The sequence below is a fragment of the Balaenoptera musculus genome, chromosome 5, assembly GCF_009873245.2.
Source record: "Balaenoptera musculus isolate JJ_BM4_2016_0621 chromosome 5, mBalMus1.pri.v3, whole genome shotgun sequence".
NCBI lineage: Eukaryota > Metazoa > Chordata > Mammalia > Artiodactyla > Balaenopteridae > Balaenoptera > Balaenoptera musculus.
The window spans coordinates 55,070,543-55,097,117 of NC_045789.1; positions in this window are offsets into that span (position 1 = coordinate 55,070,543).

Sequence of the window (26,575 nt, forward strand, 5' to 3'; positions counted from 1 at the left end):
GTGAGAGGCCATGCCAGGAAAAAAATTCTATGATATAACATAGTAAAGACTGTTAAACTACTTTGAAATAAATGATACTCCTTCAATTATATTATAGAGGGAATAATACCCTGGAACATCATTTGTTTGCTTCTAGTTTATGATTTTAGCTTCAATATTTTCTACTAAATGCAATATCCAAAAGGGTATATGGGTTTAATAAATGCATTCTTCAAATCAATTTGAATTTTATGGAAGACTTTATAATTTATTGACTAGTGAATGAGAAAATCACTCTCCTCTGGTATTCAGTTTACAATGAGGGATTATAACTAATACGAACCATATTTTAAGGAAATAAAAAAATGCAGAAAAGTAATACATTTAATATATTCAAGAAGAAATACAAAGAGTAATATGAAAATATCAGTATTTCCACCATTATGAATTTAAAAACATTAATTTTTTCATATTTACCTCATGTTTTGTTAATTACATATAAAAGTATTTCAGCTAAGGTTGAAATAACCAATAACACTGTTCCCAATCATATTGTTTTCTTTCTTTCTTCTTCCCCCAAAGTAACTACAAGCAAAATTTTGGTATATGTGGAATAGTATAGTACACAGCATTATTTCTTTATATGTCTTAACATTTTGCATTTTTGCATAAAAAGTATCAGCATTGTGCATAATATTCTGCAATACAGTTATTTTTAAAAATATTTATTTTTTTGGTTGCACCGGGTCTTAGTTGCAGCATGTGGGCTCCTTAGCTGCGTCAGGTGGGCTCCTTAGTTGTGACTCATGGACTCCTTAGTTGTGGCATGCATGTAGGATCTAGTTTCCCGACCAGGGATCAAACCCAGGCCCCCTGCATTGGGAGTGAGGAGTCTTAACCACTGTGTCACCAGGGAAGTCCCAATACAGTTATTTTTCATTAAGCAAATATTTGTTGATTACATATTATGTAACAGGCACCACTGGATGTGAATGAACAAGTACAAATTCCTGCTTTCCATGCACTTATATTCTAGAGGGTTGGGGGAAGAGAAAAAAAATAAACAAATGAACATATAATATGTCAAAAGGTGATAAAAGTTATGACAAAATATAAAGCAGAGTTAGGGAGTGGAGTATATCAAGTAGAAGTATGAGGGTAGTGTTGCTATTACAAATAAAATGGCCCTTTACTGATAAGTTGAAATTTTATCAAAAACCTGGAGAGGGATGTAGACAAGGGATATCTGCATTCCAGGCAGAGGAAATTTAAGACGTAAGTAAAAATTCCTGAAATAAGAACACGCAGGGAATGATGCTAATGCTGAATAAATGGGGAGAGTGGAACAAGATGAGAAAAGAGATGTTGCAGGGATTGGATCTTGCCAAATAACTATATATTTATCACTCAGCAGGACACTTTTAAGAGTGAGAGGGAGTACTAGTAATAACTCGGTTGGAACAACAAAAATAAAACAGGACTCTCTTGGGCAAATTGGGATTTATAATCACTCTACACCGTAAGTCTTTAACTCAAGTTGAGATGAAGAAAGTGCTGGTTTTGTTCTGAACTGTTATAGTCTAACCCCTAATTTAATGAGATCTCTCTGTTGTGTTGAGAGTAGAAAGAGGACAAGAGTAAAACTGGTAGATGAGTTAAGGGGCTACTGCTATAATCCTGGCCAAGAAAAACTGGGGCCTATTCTAGAGAGATTAGTAAAGGGGCTGAGGAGAAGTTGCTGAATTCTGGATGCTAGATTTACTGACAGATATTTTTCTATGTTATTTTTTATTGCTTTGTGCATGTGTGTGTGATTAATTGGTCTTAATTCCAGGTAATAATTTCTATGGAGTTCTGTGAATTTTCATTTCTACATTTTTAAAAATTTCTGGATACTAATTCTTTGTTACTTACATAGTTAATTCTTTCTAAAAGTCAGTTCAAATAGTCCAATTTTATATATAGTTCATTTGTTCAGTGTATTTATGTAAATTAAACACAGTTTAGTCAAATTAATAATAATTTACTCTAAGGTTATCCTTTTTATGTTTTCTGTATTTTTTCTAAGAAATGCCACCTAAACCCAAGATCATATAGATCTATCTTATATTTCAATAGTTTTGCTTTTAAATTTTTACTCAGTTAGGAATTTATATTTGTCTATAGCATATTCAAGTATCATTAATCTGTGTTTGATCTATTTTTTTCCCATTGATCTGTTTGTCTCTTTCTTGTGTCAGTATGGCACTCTTTAATTTCAATTTCATAATGAAACTTGGTATCTTGTAGGGCAATTTTCCCCACTTTATATTCAGTTTTTAGAATTGTGTTGGCAATTCTTTGTGTTATGATTCAACTATCCGCCTTTTAGTATCAGTATTTCAAATTCTGTAAAAAACTTTTCTAGGATTTTTATTGACATTGAATGGATCTATAGATTTACTCAGGGAAAAATGGCATTTTTATTTTATTTATTTATATTTATTTAGTTATTTATTTATATAGAAATACAGTTGATTTACAATATCATGTTAGTTTCAGGTGTACAGCAAAACAATTTACTTATTTTATATATATATGTATGTATACATATATATTCCTCTTCAGATTCTTTTCCCTTATAGGTTATTATGAAATATCAAGTATAGTTCTCTATGCTATATAGTAGGTCATTGTTGGTTATCTATTTTATATATAGTACTGTGTATATGTTAATCCCAACCTCCTAATTTGTCCCTTCCCCACTCCTTTCCCCTTTAGTAACCAGAAGTTTGTTTTCTATGTCTGTGAGTCTGTGAGTCTCTTTCTGTCTTGGAAATAAGTTCATTTGTATCCTTTTTTTTTTTAAGATTCCACATATAAGTGATATCATATGATATTTATCTTTCTCTGTCTGGCTTACTTCACTTAGTATGATGATCTCTAGGTCCATCCATATTCCTGCAAAAGACATTTTTTCATTCTTTTTTATGGCTGAGTAATATTCCATTGTATATATATAACACATCTTCTTTATCCATTCATCTGTCTATGGACATTTAGGTTGTGTCGATGTCTTGGCTATTTTAAATAGTGCTGCAATGAATTTTGGGGTACGTGTATCTTTTCGAATCACGATTTTCTCTGGATATATGCCCAGGAGTGGGATTGCAGGATCATATGGTAGCTCTATTTGTAGTTTTTTAAGGAACTTCCATACTGTTCTCCATAGTGGCTGTACCAATTTATATTCCTACCAGTAGTGTAGGGGGTTTCCCTTTCTCCACACCCTCTCCGGCAGTTATTGTTTGTAGACTTCTTGATGATGGCCAGTCTGACTGGTTTTAGGTGATATCTCATTGTTGTTTTGATTTACATTTCTCTAATAATTAATGATGTTGAGCATATATTCATATGCCTTTTGGCCATCTGTATGTCTTCTTTGGAGAAATGTCTATTTAGATCTTCTGCTCATTTTTTGATTGGGTTGTTTGGTTTTTGATATTGAGCTGCATGAGCTGTTTGTATATTTTGGAGATTAATCCCTTATCAGTTGCTTCGTTTGCAAATATTTTCTCCCATTCTGTGGGTTGTATTTTTGTTTTGTTTATGATTTCCTTTGCTGTGTAAAAGCTTTTAAGTTTAATTAGACCCCATGTGTTTATTTTTGTTTTTATTTCCATTACTCTAGGAGATAGATCCAAAAAGATATTACTGCAATTTATGTCAAATAGTGTTCTGCCTATGTTTTCCTCTAGTAGTTCTATAGTATCTGGACTTACATTTAGGTCTTTAATCCATTTTGAGATTATTTTTCTGTATGATGTTAGAGGATGTTCTAATTTCATTCTTTTACATGTAGCTTTCCAGTTTTCCCAGCACTGCTTACTGAAGAGGCTGTCTTTTCTCCTTTGTATACTCTTGCCTCCTTTGTGATAGATTAATTGACCATGAGTACATGGAATTATTTCTGGGCTTTCTATCCTGTTCCATTGATCTATATTTCTGTTTTTGTTCCAGTGCCATACTGTTTTGATGACTGTAGCTTTGTAGTATAGTCTGAAGTCAGGGAGCCTGATTCCTCCACCTCTGTTTTTCTTTCTTGAGATGGCTTTGGCTATTCCAGGTCTTTTGTGTTTCCATACAAATTTAAATTTTTTTAATTTTAGTTCTGTGAAAAATGCCATTGGTAATTTGATAGAGATTGCATTGAATCTGTAGATTGCCTTGGGTAGTCATTTTGAAAATACTGATTCTTCCAGTCCAAGAACACCATTTATCTTTCCATCTGTTTGTGTCATCTTGGATTTCTTTCATCAGCACATTATAGTTTTTGGAGTATGGGTCTTTTGCCTTATTCCTAGGTATTTTATTCTTTTTAATTTGATTGTAAATGGGATTGTTTTCTTAATTTCTCTTTCTGATCTTTCATTGTTAGTGTATAGAAATGCAAGACATTTCTGTGTAATTTTGTATCCTGCACATTTACCAAATTCATTGATGAGTTCTAGTAGTTTTCTGGTAATGTCTGTAGAATTTTCTATGTATAGTATCATTGTCATCCACAAACAGTGGCAGTTTTACTTCTTCTTTTCCATTTTAGATTCTTTCTATTTCTTTTACTGCTAGGACTTCCAAAACTATGTTGAATAAAAGTGGCGAGAGTGGACATCCTTGTCGTGTTCCTGATCTTAGAGGAAATGCTTTCAGTTTTCCACCATTGAGTATGATGTTATCTGTGTGTTTGTCATATATGGCCTTTATTATGTTGAGGTAGGTTCCCTCTATGCCCACTTTCTGTAGAGTTTTCATCGTAAATGGGTGTTGGATTTTGTCAAAAGCTTTTTCTGCATCTATTGAAATGATCACATGGTTTTTATTCTTCAATTTGTTGATGTGATGTATCACACTGATAGATTTGTGGATATTGAAAATCCTTGCATCCCTGGGATAAATCCCACATGATCATGGTGTATGATCCTTTTAATGTTTTATTGGATTTGGTTTGCTAGTATTTTGTTGAGGATTTTTGCATCTATGTTCATCAGTGATATTGGCCTGTGATTTTCTTTTTTTGTGGTATCTTTGTCTGGTTTTCCTATCAGAGTAATGATGGTCTCATAAAATGAGTTTGTGAGTGTTCCTTCCTCTGCAGTTTTTTGGTAGAGTTTCATAAGGATAGATGTTAACTCTTCTCTAAATGTTTGATAGAATTTGCCTGTGAAACCATCAGGTCCTGGACTTTTGTTTGTTGGGAGTTTTTTAATCACAGATTCAATTTCAGCACTTTTAATTGGTCTGTTCATATTTTCTACTTCTTCCTGGTTCAGTCTTGGGAGATTATACCTTTCTAAGAATTTGTCCATTTCTTCTAGGTTGCCCATTTTATTGGTATGCAGTTGAAATTGGCATTTTTAAATACTGAGTTTATTATACATTGTGAACATAGCATATACCTACTTATTCATCTTCTACATTTTTCATTAATATTTTATAATTTTCTACATTTTTGCATGCTTCTTATTAGAATTATATATCTTTCAAGTTTATCACTGTTATAGATAATGTTTTTTCTATTACATTTTTTATCAGTTATTTTTTGTGACTAGGGATGGTATTGTCTTTTACATATTTTAGGATGTTTACAACTGTGATGAATGGAACAATTTTGGAGGTTATCCATGTGAAACGCTAAAGCCCAGCAAGCTGTAGTGACTCAGAATATGAACACTGGAGGCAGATCACCTGTATTCAAATCTTTATTCTGCCACATAACTAGCTCTTGGGTCTTGGGCAAGTTATTAGTTACTTAACCATATTCTATGCCTCAGTTTCTTCATCTGTCTGTAAATGGGGCTTATAGGGTTATTTTGAGGAGTAAGCATCTTAATATATAGAAAGCTTGTAGTAGAACATGCTTTACACATAAATGTCATGTAAGTAATAGCTATTATAGTAGTTATAATTATTATTTTCATGGATTGTCAAAGATTATAAGTGCAAATGTTTATTTCATTTTCTTTAGGAAATATGAACTCTTTTTTCTGTGTAATGATACAGATTTTGGAAAAGTCAGAACATGTAAATCTGTTAAAAATGGTCATGGATGATGGAATATAAGCATTAAGAAAGTCACCTGAAAATATTGAATACATCTTTCAAAGTCTGTTTAAAACCACTGGTGTATTTAACTCCATGGAGATTATGGGCCCTATTATTTGTATCTTCTATTAGGTAATTTATAATCCTATGTCACTTTGATTTTTTTTCCCTCTATGTAATAATCCAATCAATCTTGTGTTGATTCTTCCTTAAAATATCTCTTTAACATTTTCCCTTCTTCACCACTTCCGCTATCACTAGGCTTTTATTATCTCTTGCATGGATGATTATAAGAGCTTTTTACCTCCCTGACTCTATCTCTTTATTTACTAAATTTAGGCATATATACAGACCTTTACATCATGCAATCAAGATTATACTGTTTCTCGTAATTCCCATTATACTGTTATTGTTATGGACCTAGGTTATAGATTTGGTCCTGTCACTGCTGTTATGAGAAAACTCTGATGAACTTCCATTTCTTCCAGGCCAAAATCCAAACCTATTTGTACAGTCTCATGTCATGACCTCCCTGTCCCCTTACTTTTCAAATCTATTTTCCACTTTCCTAAGAGTCACTGAAATGTCATGTATCCATTTCTTTGACCGTGATATTATTTGTTTTTTAACATCTTTATTGGAGTATAATTGCTTTACAGTGGTGTGTTAGTTTCTGCTTTATAACAAAGTGGATCAGCTATACATATACATATATCCCCATATCTCTTGACCGTGATATTATATCTGGGATGACTCATCTCTCATTTTTCACCACCATTCAAGGACACTTTACCACCTAAATTGCTCAACTAGGATAAATTAATTTATCTTTTGTGATTTAGTGTATATGTAATATCCTGTCAACTTTTCCCTTCTCATCAAGATTATTCAGTTCTTCCTCTGTATTCAGTAAAATTCCTCATTTTATATATATTGAACAAACGTGTATATAATTTTCCTACAGAAACCCAGAATCACCAATCACTATATAGGCTGTTTATTTCAGATTAATATTTTATAAATATTTAATATGTTATTAATATTTTTAATCATTTACATGACATATACGTCCAACATAAAATAATTCATATGAGATCTTTCTCAATGTATTTGGTTATTTAACAGGTATGTATTGCTGAGTCTAGACCCTAAGCCAGATTTTTATCTAATTATATAGAAAACAAACAGACTATAATCTTATCAAAATACAAAATTTATCTGGTAATTTTGTCTTTCTTGGGTACTCAAACTGTTGTCCCATTATTGCCATTATTAGTCTTACTATGATTGTTCATAGTAAGTTTTGTGTCAAAACTTTCCTTGAGAGATCAGGGTGCTTTGAATATTTTGAAAATGTTAAGCAATGTATTTATGAATTGCAAGAAAATTTTAAGGCATATTTTCTCAACTAATACCTCTTTTCACATTCTTTCATTTCAATTTTGTCAATATTGTTAAAATATAGGGTCATGTCTATTAGATAACTGTTGAATTTGCTCTGCTATGTGGGCAAATCAGCAATTCATCCACACGCCCCTTTATTTTGGAGACACATCTTGTTAAAATTGAGCAGAAAAAAACTAAATTAACAGGCCTGAAATTTTGGTTTCAGATCTGATTTACTGTATGTCTAGATCCAACTTGAATCTAATCCTGGAAATTGGGTTAGTGGTAGCCCATGAGAACTTGACATTAGAAGTTAGAATTTCTGTCATCTGCTCTCACTGCTTGCATGTCCATTTAATATCTAAACACATCCCTAATATGAAGGCACCCTTATGAGAAGGGTGAAATTTCTTTTAGGGTAAAAAATTCTAAAAGTTTTTATAGTGAGCATACAAGCAGAATTACAGACATCATCACCTTTTAGATCATTCCAGCTTGAATTATTACTCCACTTTGTAAATAGTTCTTACTTTTTAAAATTTTCCATGATTTCTTCTAAAAATGTAAGTGTCTTATTTAAATGTCACCTTGAATAGGATTTTAAGAGCTCAATGTTTCTTCTTTCTTGGGCTGTATTTATTTCACTGTTTAAATTAGTTTTATGGTAGCATATTTATTGGAGCTTGAGAAGGTCAATACAAAAATATTCCTTTATTTTTTACATAAGTTCTTAACAAACTGATAAATGAAGTAAAGACAGATAGGTGGGGAGCAAGGAGGGACGTCAGTTTTTTGCTTTAGAAATGTTGAAGAACTGGTTTACGCGTATGACCAAAATGTGCTTCCTAGTGCTAAACTACATTAATAGACTAATCCAAGGCAGAGCCTGACAGCTCCCAGACCTCCCAGGGAAGAGCAAAGCCTCGTCCACTGAACATTTCCTGTAGCTCGGAGCACACCAGAGAAAATGTTGTCTATGGGCAGGCAGATACTCAAGAGATAAAAAGAGGAGACAGGTTCAGCTTGACACTCCCAGAGTCCATTTCCAAACTTACCCAAGTGAAAATGTACTTCTTCCTTTAGAAGGACTGAATTATGGGGTGGAAAAATGACAAGAGAGTTACACTAACTGATGTTCCTCCAAGGCAAGACATAGAGTCAGGAGAAGGAAGTTCACTCCAACAACATTTATCTCATTCAATTTGTAATGTGAATCGGGAGCAGTAAAACCTGTTGAATGAGATAGGCCAAATTGTAGGCTGATTTAGATGGGCTTTGGCTCCCGGTACTTTCCTTCAAAACATGGCATCCTTGGTGGTGGTCATCGAAACAAAAACAGATTCACTAATCTGACTGTTCCTCATAACTTGAAAGTTTATCTTAAATTCTACCTTAGTTATAATTAGGTCAAATATAATTTTCTTGTTAGCATCAAAGAATGAGATCATTAGCTTTATGCATTTAAATGGCTCAGCAAAGTATGACATTTAGAACAGGTGTCCCCAACCCCCCAGCCGCGGCCTGTTAGGAGCCAGGCTGCACAGCAGGAGGTGAGTGGTGGGCGAGCAAGTGAAGCTTCATCAGCCTCTCCCCATCGCTCTTATTACTGCCTGAACCATTCCCCCCGCCCCCAGTCTATGGAAAAATTGTCTTCCACGAAACCGGTCCCTGGTGCCAAAAAGGCTGGGGAATGCTGATTTAGAACATTATCACACTGAATTCTTGTTTCCAAGAGTTTCAGTGTCTAAGGAGTTAGAGTTTTACCTGAACAACTTACAACACATGCAGAGTAGGAAGATCATCCATTACCTGTATTCAGCGCTTATTAAACTGATTTCACTCAGATCCCATGCTTTCCTCAGTAGCTATGCTCTCTGAACCTCCACTCATGTTTCTCAATAGATAGATGGATAGATAGATGATAGATAGATAGATAGATAGATAGATAGATAGATAGATAGATAGATAGATAGGTAGATAGTAGGTAGATCATGGATATTCTATTCTAGTCATGTGTAGATATTTTAGTATATATACTTTGGGGAATTTTTTTAGGAAGGGCCTAAAAGAGTAACAATGTTACTAAATAGCCTGTAATTGCATCTTGCTTAAAATGAAAAGAAAAAGTAAAATAAACATTGCCCTTCTAGTCCAGCTAACTTTTCTGACAAAAGTGAATTAGGTGGGAGAAAAAGTGCAGCATGAGTAGAGTAGCTGCATAAAGTCTCTGAGTGCCTGTTCTTTCAATGGCATGCTGTGCTGTGGTATTTTACACCTTCTGAGCACACCTTTCTCCACTTTTTGTTAGCAACTCACTGGCGAAGATATCACTGTGAAAATAATCACTGATAGAAGATAAATCTCTTAAACACTGATTAGGTGAGAGAGATTTTAAGCACATTAGTGTGGGGGAATAAAGGAACCATGGAAGTCAGAGGTTGGACTATCTTTTCAAAGGAAAGAGATATAATGTGATTAGATTTACTGCTTGCTGGTCTCAGCATTGGGAAATAGCTGAAAATTCCACACCTCCAGATTTTGACAAATGAGATCTCTTTTTTTATATAGTATAGATTTCAAACTTTGTTTCACATTTGTTGCTTTTCTTTTCTGTTTGCTTACTGTTGCTTCAAGATGATACACATAACTTTAAAAGCAGTGGAGATGAAATTTTCTGTGGAGGCTGAGAGTCAGTATGGTTTTAAGACCAATGGAGTTTTTCAAAGTATTCTCCTTTTCTTAGAAAGTAATTGCCCCATTAGTACACGGAATATTATTCTAAATCCAATTTATGAGAGTGTTACCATGTGCAAGTTATAGTATTCTGCAGCACATTAAATAATACTTAATATCACTGAAAAATTGCTTAAATATCTTTGCACAATATGCAGTCTCACTATGGAACCACCCACTAACAAATAGCAGTTCAAATATATACGTGGTTGCATAGAAAGTGAATAATGCAGCATCTCAATTTATAGTTTTAAATAGGATCTAATTTTCCCTTTTCTAAAGGCCTATTATTCAAGCTCATTGCCTGGTAGTATTTTTTTGTCTTTCTTTATCATGTTTTTCCCCCTTAAAGAGATCATTTATAGTGACATAGAAACACTTAACCACTGGCTTTTAATCTTTCGGAACGCATGGCTTTCAGTTTCTGGTGAAACTTGAAGCTTTATGTAAAATGAAATGAAGTGAATTCTTTTTAAAAAATTCATGTGGTCTAACTGTCAATAATTACCCTTTTAAGTGGGTTGTAGTAATTGAAAACAGATTAAGTATGTTTATTACCCTCTAATCTTAAATCTTTTCTACCACTTTCTAACACATGTTTATATGGACAAAAGTATGAGTAGAAGGGAAAAATTGGATTGTTATCTCAAAAGTCCTCTTTAACAAATTTTAAAAGATAAACAGGAAAAATTAAAATATTTAGAGCAAAAACTTTGATCCACTTGAGTCAGATCCAATGAACTATTTGTATCTTGTAAAGAAAGTACTTCCTCTAGAAAATGTTTATATCTAATTCCATTAAAAATTGTTAAGATTTACTGATCTGATTTTTAGCAATTTTTTAGTTAAGAAATCTTAGTTATGTGTGGTTATAGTAAATATTAGGTAAAATTTTAAAGAATTATGATAGCATTTTTCCCTTATTCCTCCTTTGTTACTCAGTTTATGTTGTTATTAGGTGCCAGGGAAGCTGGTGGAGTGGGGTACATGGGGTGGGTAGCTGCTCTTTATTAGCCAGTCTGGAGGTGTCGGGCTGCTTGAACAGAGTATGGCTTTATTAGCAACACCTGCTGCATCTCAGTCCTGGTCCTGGCTCTCCAGTGCATCTCTTTCATTATTTCTGGGGTTGAATGTCACTTATTGACCATTGAATGTTTTTTTTTTTTTTTGTCAGTTGCATATTAATTTTCTTTGCTCCTTTCTATTTTTTCGTATTTATTGGTACAGACATTTTATATATCGATTGACATCTATATTGAAAATATTTCTCCCAGTTTGTTATGTAACCTTCAACTTCAGTTAAGGTGTTTTTTTAACCCTATGAAGAGATTTTAAATATTTTAAATGTTAATGTAGTTAAATTAATCAATCTTTTACCCTTTATGTTTTCTGCCTTTGGTATTATGTTAATAAAGCTTTTCTCTTCACCAAAAACAAAAATTTCCATGTGATGATATTTATAAGGAGAGGTTCTATCCATTCTGTATTTACTAGAGGAAAACAATAGAAAACAACAGAAATCAATTTAGCATAAGGAATAGGTTTTTCTTTCTTTTTTCCTTGATTCTTTAATGGCATTCCTTATGAGCAAGCTGCTCACATTACGTGCAGTTGAGAAGCAAAATTATTTGGTTCAATGGAGAATGCTCATGGTTTTTCTAATTCTACAGAACAGAAATGCAGATTTCACAAATTCCTGAACCCCTTCTTAAGTCAAATATCTGTGAAAGTCAAGCAGTAAGCTATTTAAAACTGAATCCTTAGTTTCATTGCATCTCTGAGGTGCCTGGAAAATGTGGGATTTTAATGATCCTATCTCTTCATCCAGATTTCACAATGTAATGGATTAGGCTGGAATTTCTAAATTGGTACTAGATGAACATTTCTGAAATAGTCCTTTATTTTGTAGCAAGTGCTTGATGTTTATATTACACTTGATTGAAAAGAATTCCAATAGCTTCACATCAACTCTGTGTAAATAAAGAGAAAGTAGAATGACAGTTTAATAGCTCTGGGTAGATTCAGTCAAAGAATTTGTGAAGTGCCTTAGAGAACCACTTAAATTATTAATAAAAGATCTAGACTAGAGGTGATATATATGAACTAAACTCTGGAATCCAGACAAAAGAAGAGAGGAAAGTCAGAAGGCAGTTCCGCTGGGTGAAAGCTAACTATGTGCCTCTCAATTGATTATACAAATTACATGATCACATCTATTTGATGACTAATGGTTCTGACAAACCTATGTGGAGAGCAGGTTTCTAATCTGCCAAGTAAATCAGAAGAGCTGTTTAATAGGGGAATTGTTACGTGCTTTACCAATTTTGCCTTTTGGGACTCTTTAATGAAAAGGCAAGTTTGAAACATTATTTTTAATTCATTTTAAGATATTTAGCCCCTGAATCACTTCTAAAAGTAAGGACACTTTGACTTTAATTTCCTAATTTATATTTTCAGTTTTTTTAAATATCAGAGACATGATGAAACAGATAAATGCACCAATGTCCTTTGACAATTTTCTCTTTGTTCTATAGTTTAGATTCTAGCAGATGTTTGAGTGGACACCACTGGTTAGTGTTCATTGTTAATAATTTCTTTTAATTGCCAAGTAATAGGACATTTTTGCTGAGTGGAATAAATATCAGGAAATTGAAGGTCCTCAATAACAGGGTTCCAACAACAAACAGCAATGTCAGTAAAAAATTCTACATCATTAAAATTTTATAAGAAAGCAGTATGTAAATTTACAAATTCCTCTAAATCTCAAATTAATGACCTACATATATTTCATTCTATGATGATTTTCTATGCTATAATTCTGAATCTTTATATCATTTATCATTAGGAAACAAATCATACTGTGTATATTTGTGTGTGTGTTTGATTATTTCGTTGTATGTGTATTTTATTTTCCCAAGTTGTGGTTTCCTTGACCACCACAACCATATATTTTGCTTCTTTATTTACTTCTATTTCTTGGTATAATGCTGAGTGCTTAAAAATACTTGATGAATGATTGGTTAACAGCTACTTACTAAACCTCTGTTAAAACAATGATTAAGTGGTAAAATAGGTTGTGATGCTTACTGATGCTTATTCAGATTTCCTGTGTGTATAATTACCTGACTATTATGAATACTTTGTAAAGATATCACCCATGTAGATGCCCCAACATGGCTACCATTTTTAACTGTGGTTATATTTGATGTGACATGATTACTTTATTCCCTTCATTGGCTCTTAGAATTGGTAATAGTATACACATCATATTTTCCAGTTTACTTTGGTGAAGTGTCTTGGAACTCTCCCATTTGTCTATCCAGATCAAACCTCTACACTTCTCCATTCTGCACTAATCATTCTGGACACTGACCCACAGAACAGATCACATGACTCCTTTGGCCTCCAACTTCCAATTGAAATCCATAGGAGGCTGTGGCAGGAGATCTTGTAGGTAAGATTATTGTGAGGTCAGGTTTTATATTGACCTAATCCTTTTTTGCTAGGTGAGTTTAAGTTGACTGTGTTTTTCTATTGATGTCTACAGCTTCTATCAAGAATAATTCTTTCTCTGTGTTCTGTAAGTAAATTCTTCTTCAACTCTCAGGCCTAGCGTGAAAACAGCCCCTTCTGTCACAAATTTTGGGATACTGCACCATTTCTTGCTGCTTTTCCTGAACAGTGTTCATACCTTGCTAAATTCTCCCCTTATTAACATCCCCTAAAGTGATCTAATTTGAGTGTACCATCTGTTTCCTGCTCATAACCTGACTTCTATGAAGGATGGCAACAGTTATGAACCCTACCACCTACTTTTTTCACATTTCATCTCACAGATGACTTAGATGTTTATCACTAGTAAAGCGATGTCTAGGATTAGATCTCTGGAAATGAGTTCCTCTAGCAAATCCTTTCCACTTCTGGTTAAGATGGAGTATAGTGGCTGGATTTACTGTCTCACATCAAACAACTAAAAAAAAAAAAAAATTAAAAAAGGAAGAAAAAATGGTCTGTGGATTTTGGATAATAAGCAACAGAGAACAATGATCCCTGAGAAAAGGGATACAAAAAGTGAGCTCTAAAATTGCTCTCCTTTCATTTTTGAAGAGTTTCCAGGTGGCAGCAGAGGAAAGTGAAACTCAGAGTCCAGCAATCTTCCTGAGTTGAGTAGATAGAGCTAAGAATTCAGGAAGGCCAAAGTAGCTAGAAATTTCAAGGCAGAATAGTGGGAGGAAAAAGCTACACAGAGAGTGAGTTCTGAAGATATGTAGAGCGTTCCTCTCAAATGAGTACTGATTGATGAATGCATGTGAGGAAACTACGTGAGGCAGGGGAAAGAACCACCAGAAAGATGAACAAACAGAATAATTGCCAGTCCTCACACGAAGCAGAGTTATTTTATGTTCTCACCAGCCAAAGTAGAAAATTCTTTCATAACACATGGGCTGGGGCAGAATATTCATTAGGGCATTGCATCAGCAGTAGGGCAAAATTAACTCTAAATTAAAGACTACTCTGAACCTATCCAAAAAACCTTAAAAGTAAGCCTCAAAAAGCACTGAAGTGAATCGTAGAATGAAGCTCAAATATTAAAGTAATACAAAAATTTTTATCAAGGAAAAATTCATAATGTGTGATATCCAATAAAAGATTATCAGTCATGCAAAGAAGCAGAAAAATATGATTCATAATAAGGAGGAAATTAGTCAAAAGAAACAGATCCAGAAATGACACTGATATAATAAGTAGCCAAGGATATTAAAACAGTTATTCTGTTACTATTAAATGCAGGCATATTCCTTAAGTATTTGGGTTCAAATCTTACTATTTTTGAAAACTTGGACAAATTTCTTAACCTTTATATAGTTTTGTTTTTCTCATTTGTAAAATGGGGATAATAATATTTTCTACCTCATAGGGTTATTGAAGGGAATAAATGGGAATATACACAAATCTTATAAAAATATGTTTCACATATAATTTTAAAAACCCATTAAATTTTAGCTATATTTGTGGTCTCAGGAACTCAGGCTATCAAGAAAGATTGCAGGGACCTCAGTGTGGCATTTCTGAAAAGTTATGAATAAATGACCTTTTGAAATTATTCCTTTTGGGATAATTTTTCCCAAATTATCTTGTCTGGGTGGTCTCATAATACCCATAACCATAACATTGTTTTTTCTCTACTACTTTTCATCGAATGGGCACAATTGATAATAAAGAAACAAGATTCTTATTGTTGTCTAGGTCATTTCTTCACTATTCAGGAGAACCCAAATCTGGATTGACTTGAAAACTAAGCTTTTAATGTTATAGAAAGGGATTATTCATAGCTGTCTTTAACAACATTTTTTTCCCCTAATGGTCTCTAAGAAACAATCTTCAAAATATTGTAGCATTAAATCCTTTATTTGGTGACCTACTGCCTGATGCTTGGGAAAAATTGATATAAATATATAAATATTAACAGAAATGCAGAACTGAAATGAATCTCAAACCCAGGACTCCATCCTTTTGATGGTTGTTATAAATGCTTAAAAATAATATTGAGATGTTGAGTTATTGAATAATGAGCTATTGAATATTGAATTATTCACTGAATAGCTACTATATCAGTAATCATTATCTGAGGTACTTTTCTCCTTTGTACTTTTGTAAGGTCTCTCTATTCATTGTTTCTTTCTCTGTCCTTAACCTAAGGGTGGTTTAATCCTAACCAAACTTTACCAGTCTTTCAGATCCAGTTCAATCTCCATCTTCTCAACCAGGTCATCACTAATGGTGAGGCCCTTCTATGAACTTCCAGCTCTTAATGTCCCAACTTGTCTTTTCAGAATAATTATATACAGTTATCTAATGCCTTTTCTTATATTTAAATTTTGTTATGCATATTCTGACTCTGTGTATGAACTCAGTTCTGTAAGGGCAAGTTCTTTTGATTAGCATAGTACTCAATGTTCAAACTGTTGAATTAATAATTAATATCTTTTCCAGTGATGGTCTCTTGGACACATTCCACCCTGAAACCATTTTACAAAATGCACTGAAATACATACTTGCTCTTATAACATCTCTTGGACATCCTAAATACTGTAGCGAATTCCGCTTTGAGACTATTTTATTAAATATTCTAAATGTATACATTCTCTTTCCTTTGTTCTTCAGGGTGGCTAAAATTATAATGCACTTTACTTCACCATGACCCATAAAACCTGCATGTGATAACATGCCAATCTTTTCCAATTCTGAATGCTATTTGCAATCTGGATAATTGCACGCCCTTTGGAAAGCACTTGATCGGACGTCTAACTAAATTTCTCATAAAAGTTAAACTTTACTACGAAAAGAGAGAATATGCCTCCAACTCTTTGAGGATTTGTGCTTGGCATGCCCTTTGCAAGTCCCTCACTCAGAAGGAATATACATGAGATGAATCACTATCTTTACCAGACTCCCAGCACTTTTAACCCATAAAATACAAATGAAGTTTGTCCATATGAGAGAGACACTATAGGTTCTGGGGTAGATGAGGTGGACTCTTGGTTATAAGCATTTCAGAGCACACATTTTCACTCTATCCTTCACTCTTTCACCTAAGAAACATATCAGTCCAGGGAGTCAGACGGATGCATTAAAGAGGATAACCTGGGATTTATTTAAATTCATTAAAAAATTTAATTATTTTCAAATTTTGGTATCTGAATTCTTATTGGTAATACATTAGTGCTGCACATCTCACAACTGACCATGGCATGAGGTGCTAGCAGAATCCCTGCCCTAGGCTACCACTAGGTAAATATTAGAGGGACTGCACCAAAGAATCTAGGAGATGAAGTGTTAGAGATTGATGACCATGCTATAATTATGAAGCCAGTCTACATCTGGGGCTAAGAACAGGTAACAGTTGCTCTGGGTTTCCAAACTATATCCCATTGTCACTCACTGCCTTAATGCAAGTACCTAAAGGCTCTTTCTGACTGCAGTGGCCTGAGGCAGAGCAGGCCAGAAATGCTAGGGAGTTAACCATCAATGGACCCTACCCAGCAGCAGCCGGCAAACGACAAATGGGAACTGGTGAATAAATGCCCCAGTTCTCCCTCTACTCCAATTGTAAAACTGTAGGGCATATTTCTCACCCTCTACCAAAAGTACTGAAACAGATTGAATCCTAGTTGTCCACATTGTTAACCTGTGCATGAAAAAGCCTATACCAGCTTCCTTCCCTTCCTTGCCTCACTTCCCCTTCCCCACTCTCCTGGGATTATCACCCCAATGAACTACTTGCACATAAATCCTAATCTCACAGTCAAGCTTCTGGGAGACCCAATATAAGCCATACACCAGAAATGATTATCTTGTCTTTGCATTAACTGCTCTCAAAGCTGGATCACTTGAGATCTTGCATGGAAAAGATGAAAGCATAACAAGAATTGTTAGCCCCTTAGTGAAAAGGTAAATTCTAAATCAAGACTGCTATCTTTATCATGAGTCTGTCTTCCATATGTTTCACTATTAAAAATATGTTTTTAAAGAGTAGTAGAAAAAATTAGTATGCTGAATCATTCTGTTACATGCTCTAAATGTATTGTCTAGTTGTCATCATTATTTGTTTAACACCGTAATAATAAACGTTGTCACCCATAAGCATTTATGTTTCCAACTTGATTTTCATAGGGTTATTGCTAAGACAAACTGACTTTGATATTTTTCACTGAGCCTTTCAGTATAAACAAACTTCTTTTAGATTTAATACTTTATTTGATTCCTCTGAAGACAAGTTATATTGATATTTTAATCTAAGGTACTTTCTTTTTCATTTTGGAATAGTGAATTTATACTATCCAAGGTTTGTGAAAGAAATTTAGGTTGATTTATTGTTCTCTCTGAAATGTAAGTGATGCCATTTGGTTCTCTGAATAGACAAATAATATGAATAAAAACATCACTTGAGTTCCATTCTGGCTTTTTCACTGATTTATAAATCTAAGTACAATCTATAATTAAGTTTTATATGTCTCAGTTTCTCTATATGCCAAGTGGAGACATAGTATTTACCCTCCTTTTTAAAAAATATCAATATATGATTAAAAGATCATGAGATGATTTGTCAGAAAATGATATTCAAAATTATTTGTCTACTTAATCAACCAGCAGTTTTAAGTAGTTAAAATTTTAATTTTCCTTATAAATTTCCATCCCTAAAATTCAAATAAGAGAGATAGAAATGAACTATATGGAAGACATTATATCACTAGGGTGTGGCTGGGTAGGGAGTGGTACGAAGTTTGACTTCATACAGCTCTCCTTGCTATTTGACATAAGATACCTAAAGGGCTGGGTTATGGTGGGTGCTGCTCCAACTGGCCACCTCTTTACCAGTTCCTTTTTTTTCAGGGCTGCCATTTTCACCTTGGCTAACATTTTAGTCACCAACAATAAAGTGACAGCTGCTTCTGTAGTGCCATGATAAGCAAGAGATATTGCTCAACTCCAAGGAGACTACCTTTCTCATTGACAACGTTGTAGTCTACACGGTTGGGGAAACTCTGCCTTGAGCAGCACTGCAGGGCAGAAGAAGCAGTCTCTTTTCTGGGTGCTGGGGCTTAGGACTCACTCGCCTCTCCCTCCACTGTGCACTGAGCCATTGTGTGGCAGCTGCTGATTAATAATTCTAAAGGCTGTCGAGGATTCAGTATTATCCATATGCCAACTGCTCCCCACTCCTCCTGCACTATCTTATGTAATCGTCAAAACAATTCTGAGCAGTGTTATTTTATTCCTGTTTGAGAAATGACAACATCGAGGCACATATCTGAAGCTTGGTATACAGCTGCCCAGCCCTTAAGTTCCTTAGACTGAGAATGAGATGGACATAGTTTAAATTCTGTTTTTCCACTTACCAGCTAGGTAGCCAAAAGCAAGTTTCATAATCCCTGTGAAACCTCATCTGCCAATTCTGAAGCTTGGGTCTAACAGTAGCTACCCTGCATGGCTTAGGAAAATTTGGTAAGGTCAAATGAACAAATCATAACTAGATGACACATTTTGTAAAACATAAAGCACCACCTACCATAAACTGTAATTTTATGTTTATTCTTCACACTTGTTTAGTCATATTTCTTTCTTACTCAGAAGCTCCATAGATAGAAAATCTCCATGTATTATACCCAATGGCAATTTTGGCTTCATGGACTGAAATAATCAAGAAATTCACCTGCCTCATGCTCTCTTTCTTCTAACTCTTTCACATACACTATACCAATCATATTGACTTTTTAAGTAACCAAGACTAAAATATTAAATCTCAGGCTAACAAGGTCTTTGAAAGTCCCCAATGTTATGAAAGAACAAAACCACTTGCTTTCACTTAAGCCAGTTCCCTATAACTGAGAAGTTTATTGGGAAAGATAATTTTGAATGCTAAGAGAAAAAATGGGTGAAGTTTTTTGATATTTCAGAATTTTAATTTTTTTTAAATAAAACAATATTTAAAGAATATCCCTGGGAAACAGAGTTCATAAAGTTTAGTTTTCTTGAACAGATCGTCACAGAAGACAGGTATTTTCATGTAAATGGATATGAGATGTGTCCTTGGAGAAAAATTTCTATGGAGGTTAATTTCATTTTTAAAAAGTTAAAGGAGTAGGGTGATTGTGTGTGATAATCAAATTTATGTGTCTACTGGGTTAGGCCACCGTACCCATATATTTAGTCAAACACCAATTTAGATGTTATTGTAAAGGTATTTTTTCTGAGAGATTAACATTTAAATCAGTAGACTGAGGAAAGCAGATTACCCTCTATTGTGTGAGTGGGCCTCATTCAGTCAGTTGAAAGCTTTAAGAGAAAAAAGACTGAAGTCCCCCATGGAAGAGGGAATTCTGCCTGCAGCCCACCTTCAGACTGCACCTGCAACATCAATTATTCTCAGGGTCTGCAGCCTGTTGGCCTATTCTGCAGATTTTGGACTTCCCTGCCTCCCAAATCACATGATCTAATTCCTTAAAATAAATCTTTATCTATCTATTTACCTATCTATCTATCTATCTATCTATCTATCTATCTATCTACCTACCTACCTACCTACCTACCTACATGTATTATTGGTTCTGTTTCTCTGGAGAGCCCTGATTAATACACTGTCTTGTCCACCCTTAATAGCTCTCAATAGCACACAGTGGGTGCTCAGCAAGTAAAAACGATGAACAGCAAGTACTTTGAAAATGACACATGGAAACAAAATCTCTCCTACAGAAGACAGCCAGGAAGCACATGTCTTCAGGAGTTCTTACACAGGTTCAGCAGAAACCCCCAATCTCTCCTAACTGTTCTCTGAATATACTCTGATGCTTTTTTATACGGATAATTTTTTTCAACACTGAGCTTGATTTCATGGCTTCTCATGAAGTTAAACATAGACTTTTCAACCCTTGCCGTCCCCTCTTTCTTCTCTCTCTTTTCTACTTTCTAACCCCAAAGGGCACCTGATCTATTCCTGGCTGCACCATCTGAAATCTCTGAACTGTGAAATTACATAATTAATAGACAGTTGAGTAAGGAGTAGAGTGCCAGAAAGTCCACACTATATGCTCTTCTGTCCCCTCACCCCCAGCTTCCCCTTGGACAAACACAGTTATGGCAGCAGATACAAAGGCAATTAGCTTTGAAAGCTCTAGCATATAGGAAGTCCCTATACAATAGCTTGGAATAAGGAATGGTGTGTATTAAAAAAGCTCTGTGAGTATTCACCACCATCTGCTCCTATCAGGACTGTCAGTTCTGCATCAGTCCCTTTCTCTCCCATACCCTTCTCCTACCCACCATTGGGGTGTCCTGTGTTATCCTTGGAACAGCCATCATCTGGCAGCTTTTTTAACATATGTGCAGCAAGTACTGATGCTGTAAGCAGCTCATCAGCTCAGAGGGCCACTAAAATGAAGAAAAATACTTTATTTTTACATGAGGAATGTTTACAATACAATAAGCCTTTCTATATTTTCTTAAAATAAGAATATTCATTCTGTCGAGTCAAAGTCTGTACCTTATTTCATGCATGTGCTTGGGGCTCTGGTGCCTAGGGCATGAAAAATCATTTCATCTGGCTTCACTCTTCATACTCATATGCATTTAAAAGTAACAATTTTTCTTTTTAAAGATAAAAGATTTACAAATTTGCCTCAAAGTTTACCTGGAGCTTAAAATATTTTAGAGTAATATCTATATAGCCAAAATGGGTGGTCGGAGGAGGTAGAGTGTTTAGCAGTTTCCTGAAGGATGGTAGATGGATGAGAAAAGACAATGTGAGAAGAAATATGGGTCCCTACCACATTTTTATTTTTTTAACATCTTCATTGGGGTATAATTGCTTTACAATGTTGTGTTCATTTCTGCTGTATAACAAAGTGAATCAGCTATATGTATACATATATCCCCATATTCCACCCCCTTGCATCTCCCTCCCACCCTCCCTATCCCACCCCTCTAGGTGGTCACAAAGCACCAAGCTGATCTCCCTGTGCTATGCAGCTGCTTCCCACTAGCTATCTATTTTACATTTGGTAGTGTATATATGTCCATGACACTCTCTCACTTCATCCCAGCATACCCTTCCCTCTGCCCGTGTCCTCAAGTCCATTCTCTACATCTGCATCTTTATTCCTGTCCTGCCCCTAGGTTCTTCATAACCATTTTTTTTTTAGATTCCATATATATGTGTTAGCATACGGTATTTGTTTTTCTCTTTCTGACTTACTTCACTCTGTATGACAGACTCTAAGTCCATCCACTTCACTACAAAAAACTCAATTTTGTTACTTTTTATGGCTGAGTAATATTCCATTGTATATATGTGCCACATCTCCTTTATCCATTCATCTGTTGATGGACACTTAGGTTGCTTCCATATCCTGGCTATTGTAAATAGAGCTCCGATGACCATTGTGGTACATGACTCTTTTTGAATTATGGTTTTCTCAGGGTATATGCCCAGTAGTGGGATTGTTGGGTCGTATGGTAGTTCTATTTTTAGTTCTTTAAGGAACCTCCATACTGTTCTCCATAGTGGCTGTATCAATTTACACTCCCACCAAGAGTGCAATAAGGTTCCCTTTTCTCCACACCCTCTCCAGCATTTATTGTTTGTAGATTTCTTGATGATGGCCATTCTGACCAGTGTGAGGTGATACCTCATTGTAGTTTTGATTTGCATTTCTCTAATGATTGGTGATGTTGAGCATCCTTTCATGTATTTGTTGGCAATCTGTATATCTTCTTTGGAGAAATGTCTATTTAGGTCTTCTGCCCATTTTTGGATAGGGTTTTTTGTTTTATTGATATTGAGCTGCATGAGCTGCTTGTATATTTTGGAGATAAATCCTCTGTCAGTTGCTTCATTTGCAAATCTTTTCTCCCATTCTGAGGGTTGTCTTTTCTCCTTGTTTATGGTTTCCTTTGCTGTATGAAAGCTTTTGTTTCATTAGGTCCCATTTATTTATTTTTGTTTTTATTTCCATTTTTCTAGTAGGTGAGTCAAAAAGGATCTTGCTGTGATTTATGTCATAGAGTGTCCTGCCTATGTTTTCCTATAAGAGTTTTGTAGTGTCAGGTCTTACATTTAGGTCTTTAATCCATTTTGAGTTTATTTTTGTGAATGGTGTTAGGGAGTATTCTAACTTCATTCTTTTACATGTAGCTGCCATTTTTCCGAGCACCACTTCTTGAAGAGGCTGTCTTTTCTCCATTGTATATTCTTGCCTCCTTTATCAAAGATAAGGTGACCATATGTGCGTGGGTTTATCTCTGGGCTTTCTATCCTGTTCCATTGATCTATATGTCTGTTTTTGTGCCAGTACCATACTGTCTTGATTACTGTAGCACTGTAATATAGTCTGAAGTCAGGGAGCCTGATTCCTCCAGCTCCGTTGTTCTTTCTCAAGATTACTTTGGCTATGTGGGGTCTTTTGTGTTTCCATACAAATTGTGAAATTTTTTGTTTTAGTTCTGTGAAAAATGCCATTGGTATTTTGATAGGGATTGCATTGAATCTGTAGATTGCTTTGGGTAGTATAGTCACTTTCACAATATTGATTCTTCCAGTTGAAAAACATGGCATATCTCTCCATCTGTTTGTATCATCTCTAATTTCTTTCATCAGTGTCTTATAGTTTTCTGCATACAGGTCTTTTGTCTCCTTAGGTAGGCTTATTCCTAGGTATTTTATTCTTTTTGTTGCAATGGTAAATGGAGTGTTTCCTTAATTTCTTTTTCAGATTTTTCATCATTAGTGTGTAGGAATGCAAGAGATTTCTGTGCATTAATTTTGTATCCTGCTACTTTACCAGATACACTGATTAGCTCTAGTAGTTTTCTGGTAACGTATTTAGGATTCTCTACGTATAGTATCATGTCATCTGCAAACAGTGACAGATTTAGTTCTTCTTTTCCAATTTGGATTCCTTTTATTTCTTTTTCTTCTCTGATTGCCATGGCTAAAACTTCCAAAACTATGTTGAATAATAGTGGTGAGAGTGGCAACCTTGTCTTGTTCCCAATCTCTGAGGAAATGGTTTCAGTTTTTCACTATTGAGAACAATGTTGGCTGTGCGTTTGTCATAAATGGCCTTTATTATGTTGAGGTAGGTTCCCTCTATGACTACTTTCTTGAGAGATTTTATCCGAAATGGGTGTTGAATTTTGTCGAAAGCTTTTTCTGCATCTATCGGGATTATCATATCCTTCAATTTGTTAATATGGTGTATCATGTTGATTGATTTGCATATATTGAAGAATCCTTGCATTCCTGGGATAAAACCCTCTTGATCATGGTCTATGATCCTTTTCATGTGCTGTTGGATTCTGTTTGCTATCTTTGCTAGTATTTTGTTGAGGATTTTTGCATCTATGTTCATCAGTGACATTGGCCTGTAGTTTTCTTTTTTTGTGACATCTTTGTCTGGTTTTGGTGTCAGGATGATGGTTGCCTCATAGAATGCGTTTGGGAGTGTTCCTCCTTCTGCTATTTTTAGAAGAGTTTGAGAAGGATGGCTGTTAGCTCTTCTCTAAATGTTTGATAGAATTTGCCTGTGAAACCATCTGGTTCTGGGCTTTTGTTTGTTTGGAGATTTTTAATCACAGTTTCAATTTCAGTCCTTGTGATTGGTCTGTTTATATTTTCTATTTCTTCCTGGTTCAGTCTCGGAAGGTTGTGCTTTTCCAAGAATTTGTCCATTTCTTCCAGGTTGTCCATTTTATTGGCATAGAGTTGCTTGTATTAATCTCTCATGATCCTTTGTATTTCTGCAGTGTCAGTTGTTAGTTCTCCTTTTTTCATTTCTAATTCTATTGATTTGCATCTTCTCCCTTTTTTCTTGATGAGTTTGGCTAATGGTTTATCAATTTTGTTTATCTTCTCAAAGAACCAGCTTTTAGTTATATTGATCTATGTTATCGTTTCATTCATTTCTTTTTCATTTTTTTCTGATCTGATCTTTATGATTTCTTTCCTTCTGCTGACTTTGGGGTTTTTTTGTTCTCTCTCTCATTGCTTTAGGTGTAAGTTAGGTTGTTTATTTGAGATGTTTCTTGTTTCTTGAGGCAGGATTGTATTGCTATAAACTTCCCTCTTAGAACTGCTTTTGCCTCATCCCATACATTTTGGGTCATTGTGTTTTCATTGTCATTTGTTTCTAGGTATTTTTTTATTTATTCTTTGATTTCTTCAGTGATCTCTTTGTTATTTAGTAGTGTATTGTTTAGCCTCCATGTGTTTGTATTTTTTTACAGTTTTTTTCCCTGTAATTGATATCTAGTCTCACAGTGTTGTGGTCAGAAAAGATACTTGATTTGATTTCAATTTTCTTAAATTTACCAAGGCTTGATTTGTGACCCAAGATATGATCTATCCTGGAGAATGTTCCATGAGCACTTGAGAAGAAAGTATATTCTGTTGTTTTTGGATGGAATGTCCTATAAATATCAATTAAGTCCATCTTTTCTAATGTGTCATTTAAAGCTTGTGTTTCCTTATTTATGTTCATTTTGGATGATCTGTCCACTGGTGAAAGTGGTGTATTAAAGTCCCCTACTATGATTGTGTTACTGTCGATTTCCCCTTTTATGGCTGTTAGCATTTGCCTTATGTATTGAGGTGCTCCTATGTTGGGTGCATAAATATTTACAATTGTTATACCTTCTTGGATTGATCCCTTGATCATTATGTACTGTCTTTCTTTTTCTCTTGTAATAGTCTTTATTTTAAAGTTTATTTTGTCTGATATGAGTATTGCTACTCCAACTTTCTTTTGATTTCCATATGCATGGAATATCTTTTTCCATCCCCTCATTTTCAGTCTGTATGTGTCCCTAGGTCTGAAGTGGGTCTCTTGTAGATAGCATATATATGGGTCTTGTTTTTGTATCCATTCAGCCAGTCTATGTCTTTTGGTTCATGCATTTAATCCATTTACATTTAAGATAATTATATGTATGTTCCTATTACCGTTTTCTTAATTGTTTTGGGTTTGCTTTTGTAGGTCTTTTCCTTCTCTTGTGTTTCCTGCCTAGAGAACTTCCTTTACCATTTCTTGTAAAGTTGGTTTGGTGGTGTTGAATTCTCTTAACTTTTGTTTGTCTGTAAAGGTTTTAATTTCTCCATCGAATCTGAATGAGATCCTTGCTGAGTAAAGTAATCTTGGTTGTAGGTTTTTCCCTTTCATCGCTATAAATATGTAATCACTCCCTTCTTGCTTGCAGAGTTTCTGATGAAAGATCAGCTGTTAACCTTATGGAGATTCCCGTGTATGTTATTTGTTGTTTTTCCCTTCCTGCTTTTAATATTTTTTTTTGTATTTAAATTTTGATAGTTGACTAGTATGTGTCTTGGTGTGTTTCTCCTTGGATTTATCCTGTATGGGACTCTGTGTGCTTCCTGGACTTGATTAACTATTTCCTTTCCCATATTAGGGAAGTTTTCAACTATAATCTCTTCAAATATTTTCTCAGTCCCTTTCTTTTTCTCTTCTTCTTCTGAGACCCCTATAATTCGAATGTTGATGTGTTTAATGTTGTCCCAGTGGTCTCTAAGACTGTCCTCAATTCTTTTCATTCTTTTTTCTTTATTCTGCTCTGCAGTAGCTATTTCCACTATTTTATCTTCCAGGTCACTTATCCGTTCTTCTGCCTCAGTTATTCTGCTACTGATTCCTTCTAGAGAATTTTAAATTTCATTTATGGTGTTGTTCATCATTGTTTGTTTGCTCTTTAGTTCTTCTAGGTCCTTGTTAAATGTTTCTTGTATTTTCTCCATTCTATCTCCAAGATTTTTGATCATCTTTACTATCATTACTCTGAATTCTTTTTCAGGTACACTGCCTGTTTCCTCTTAATTTGTTTGGTCTGG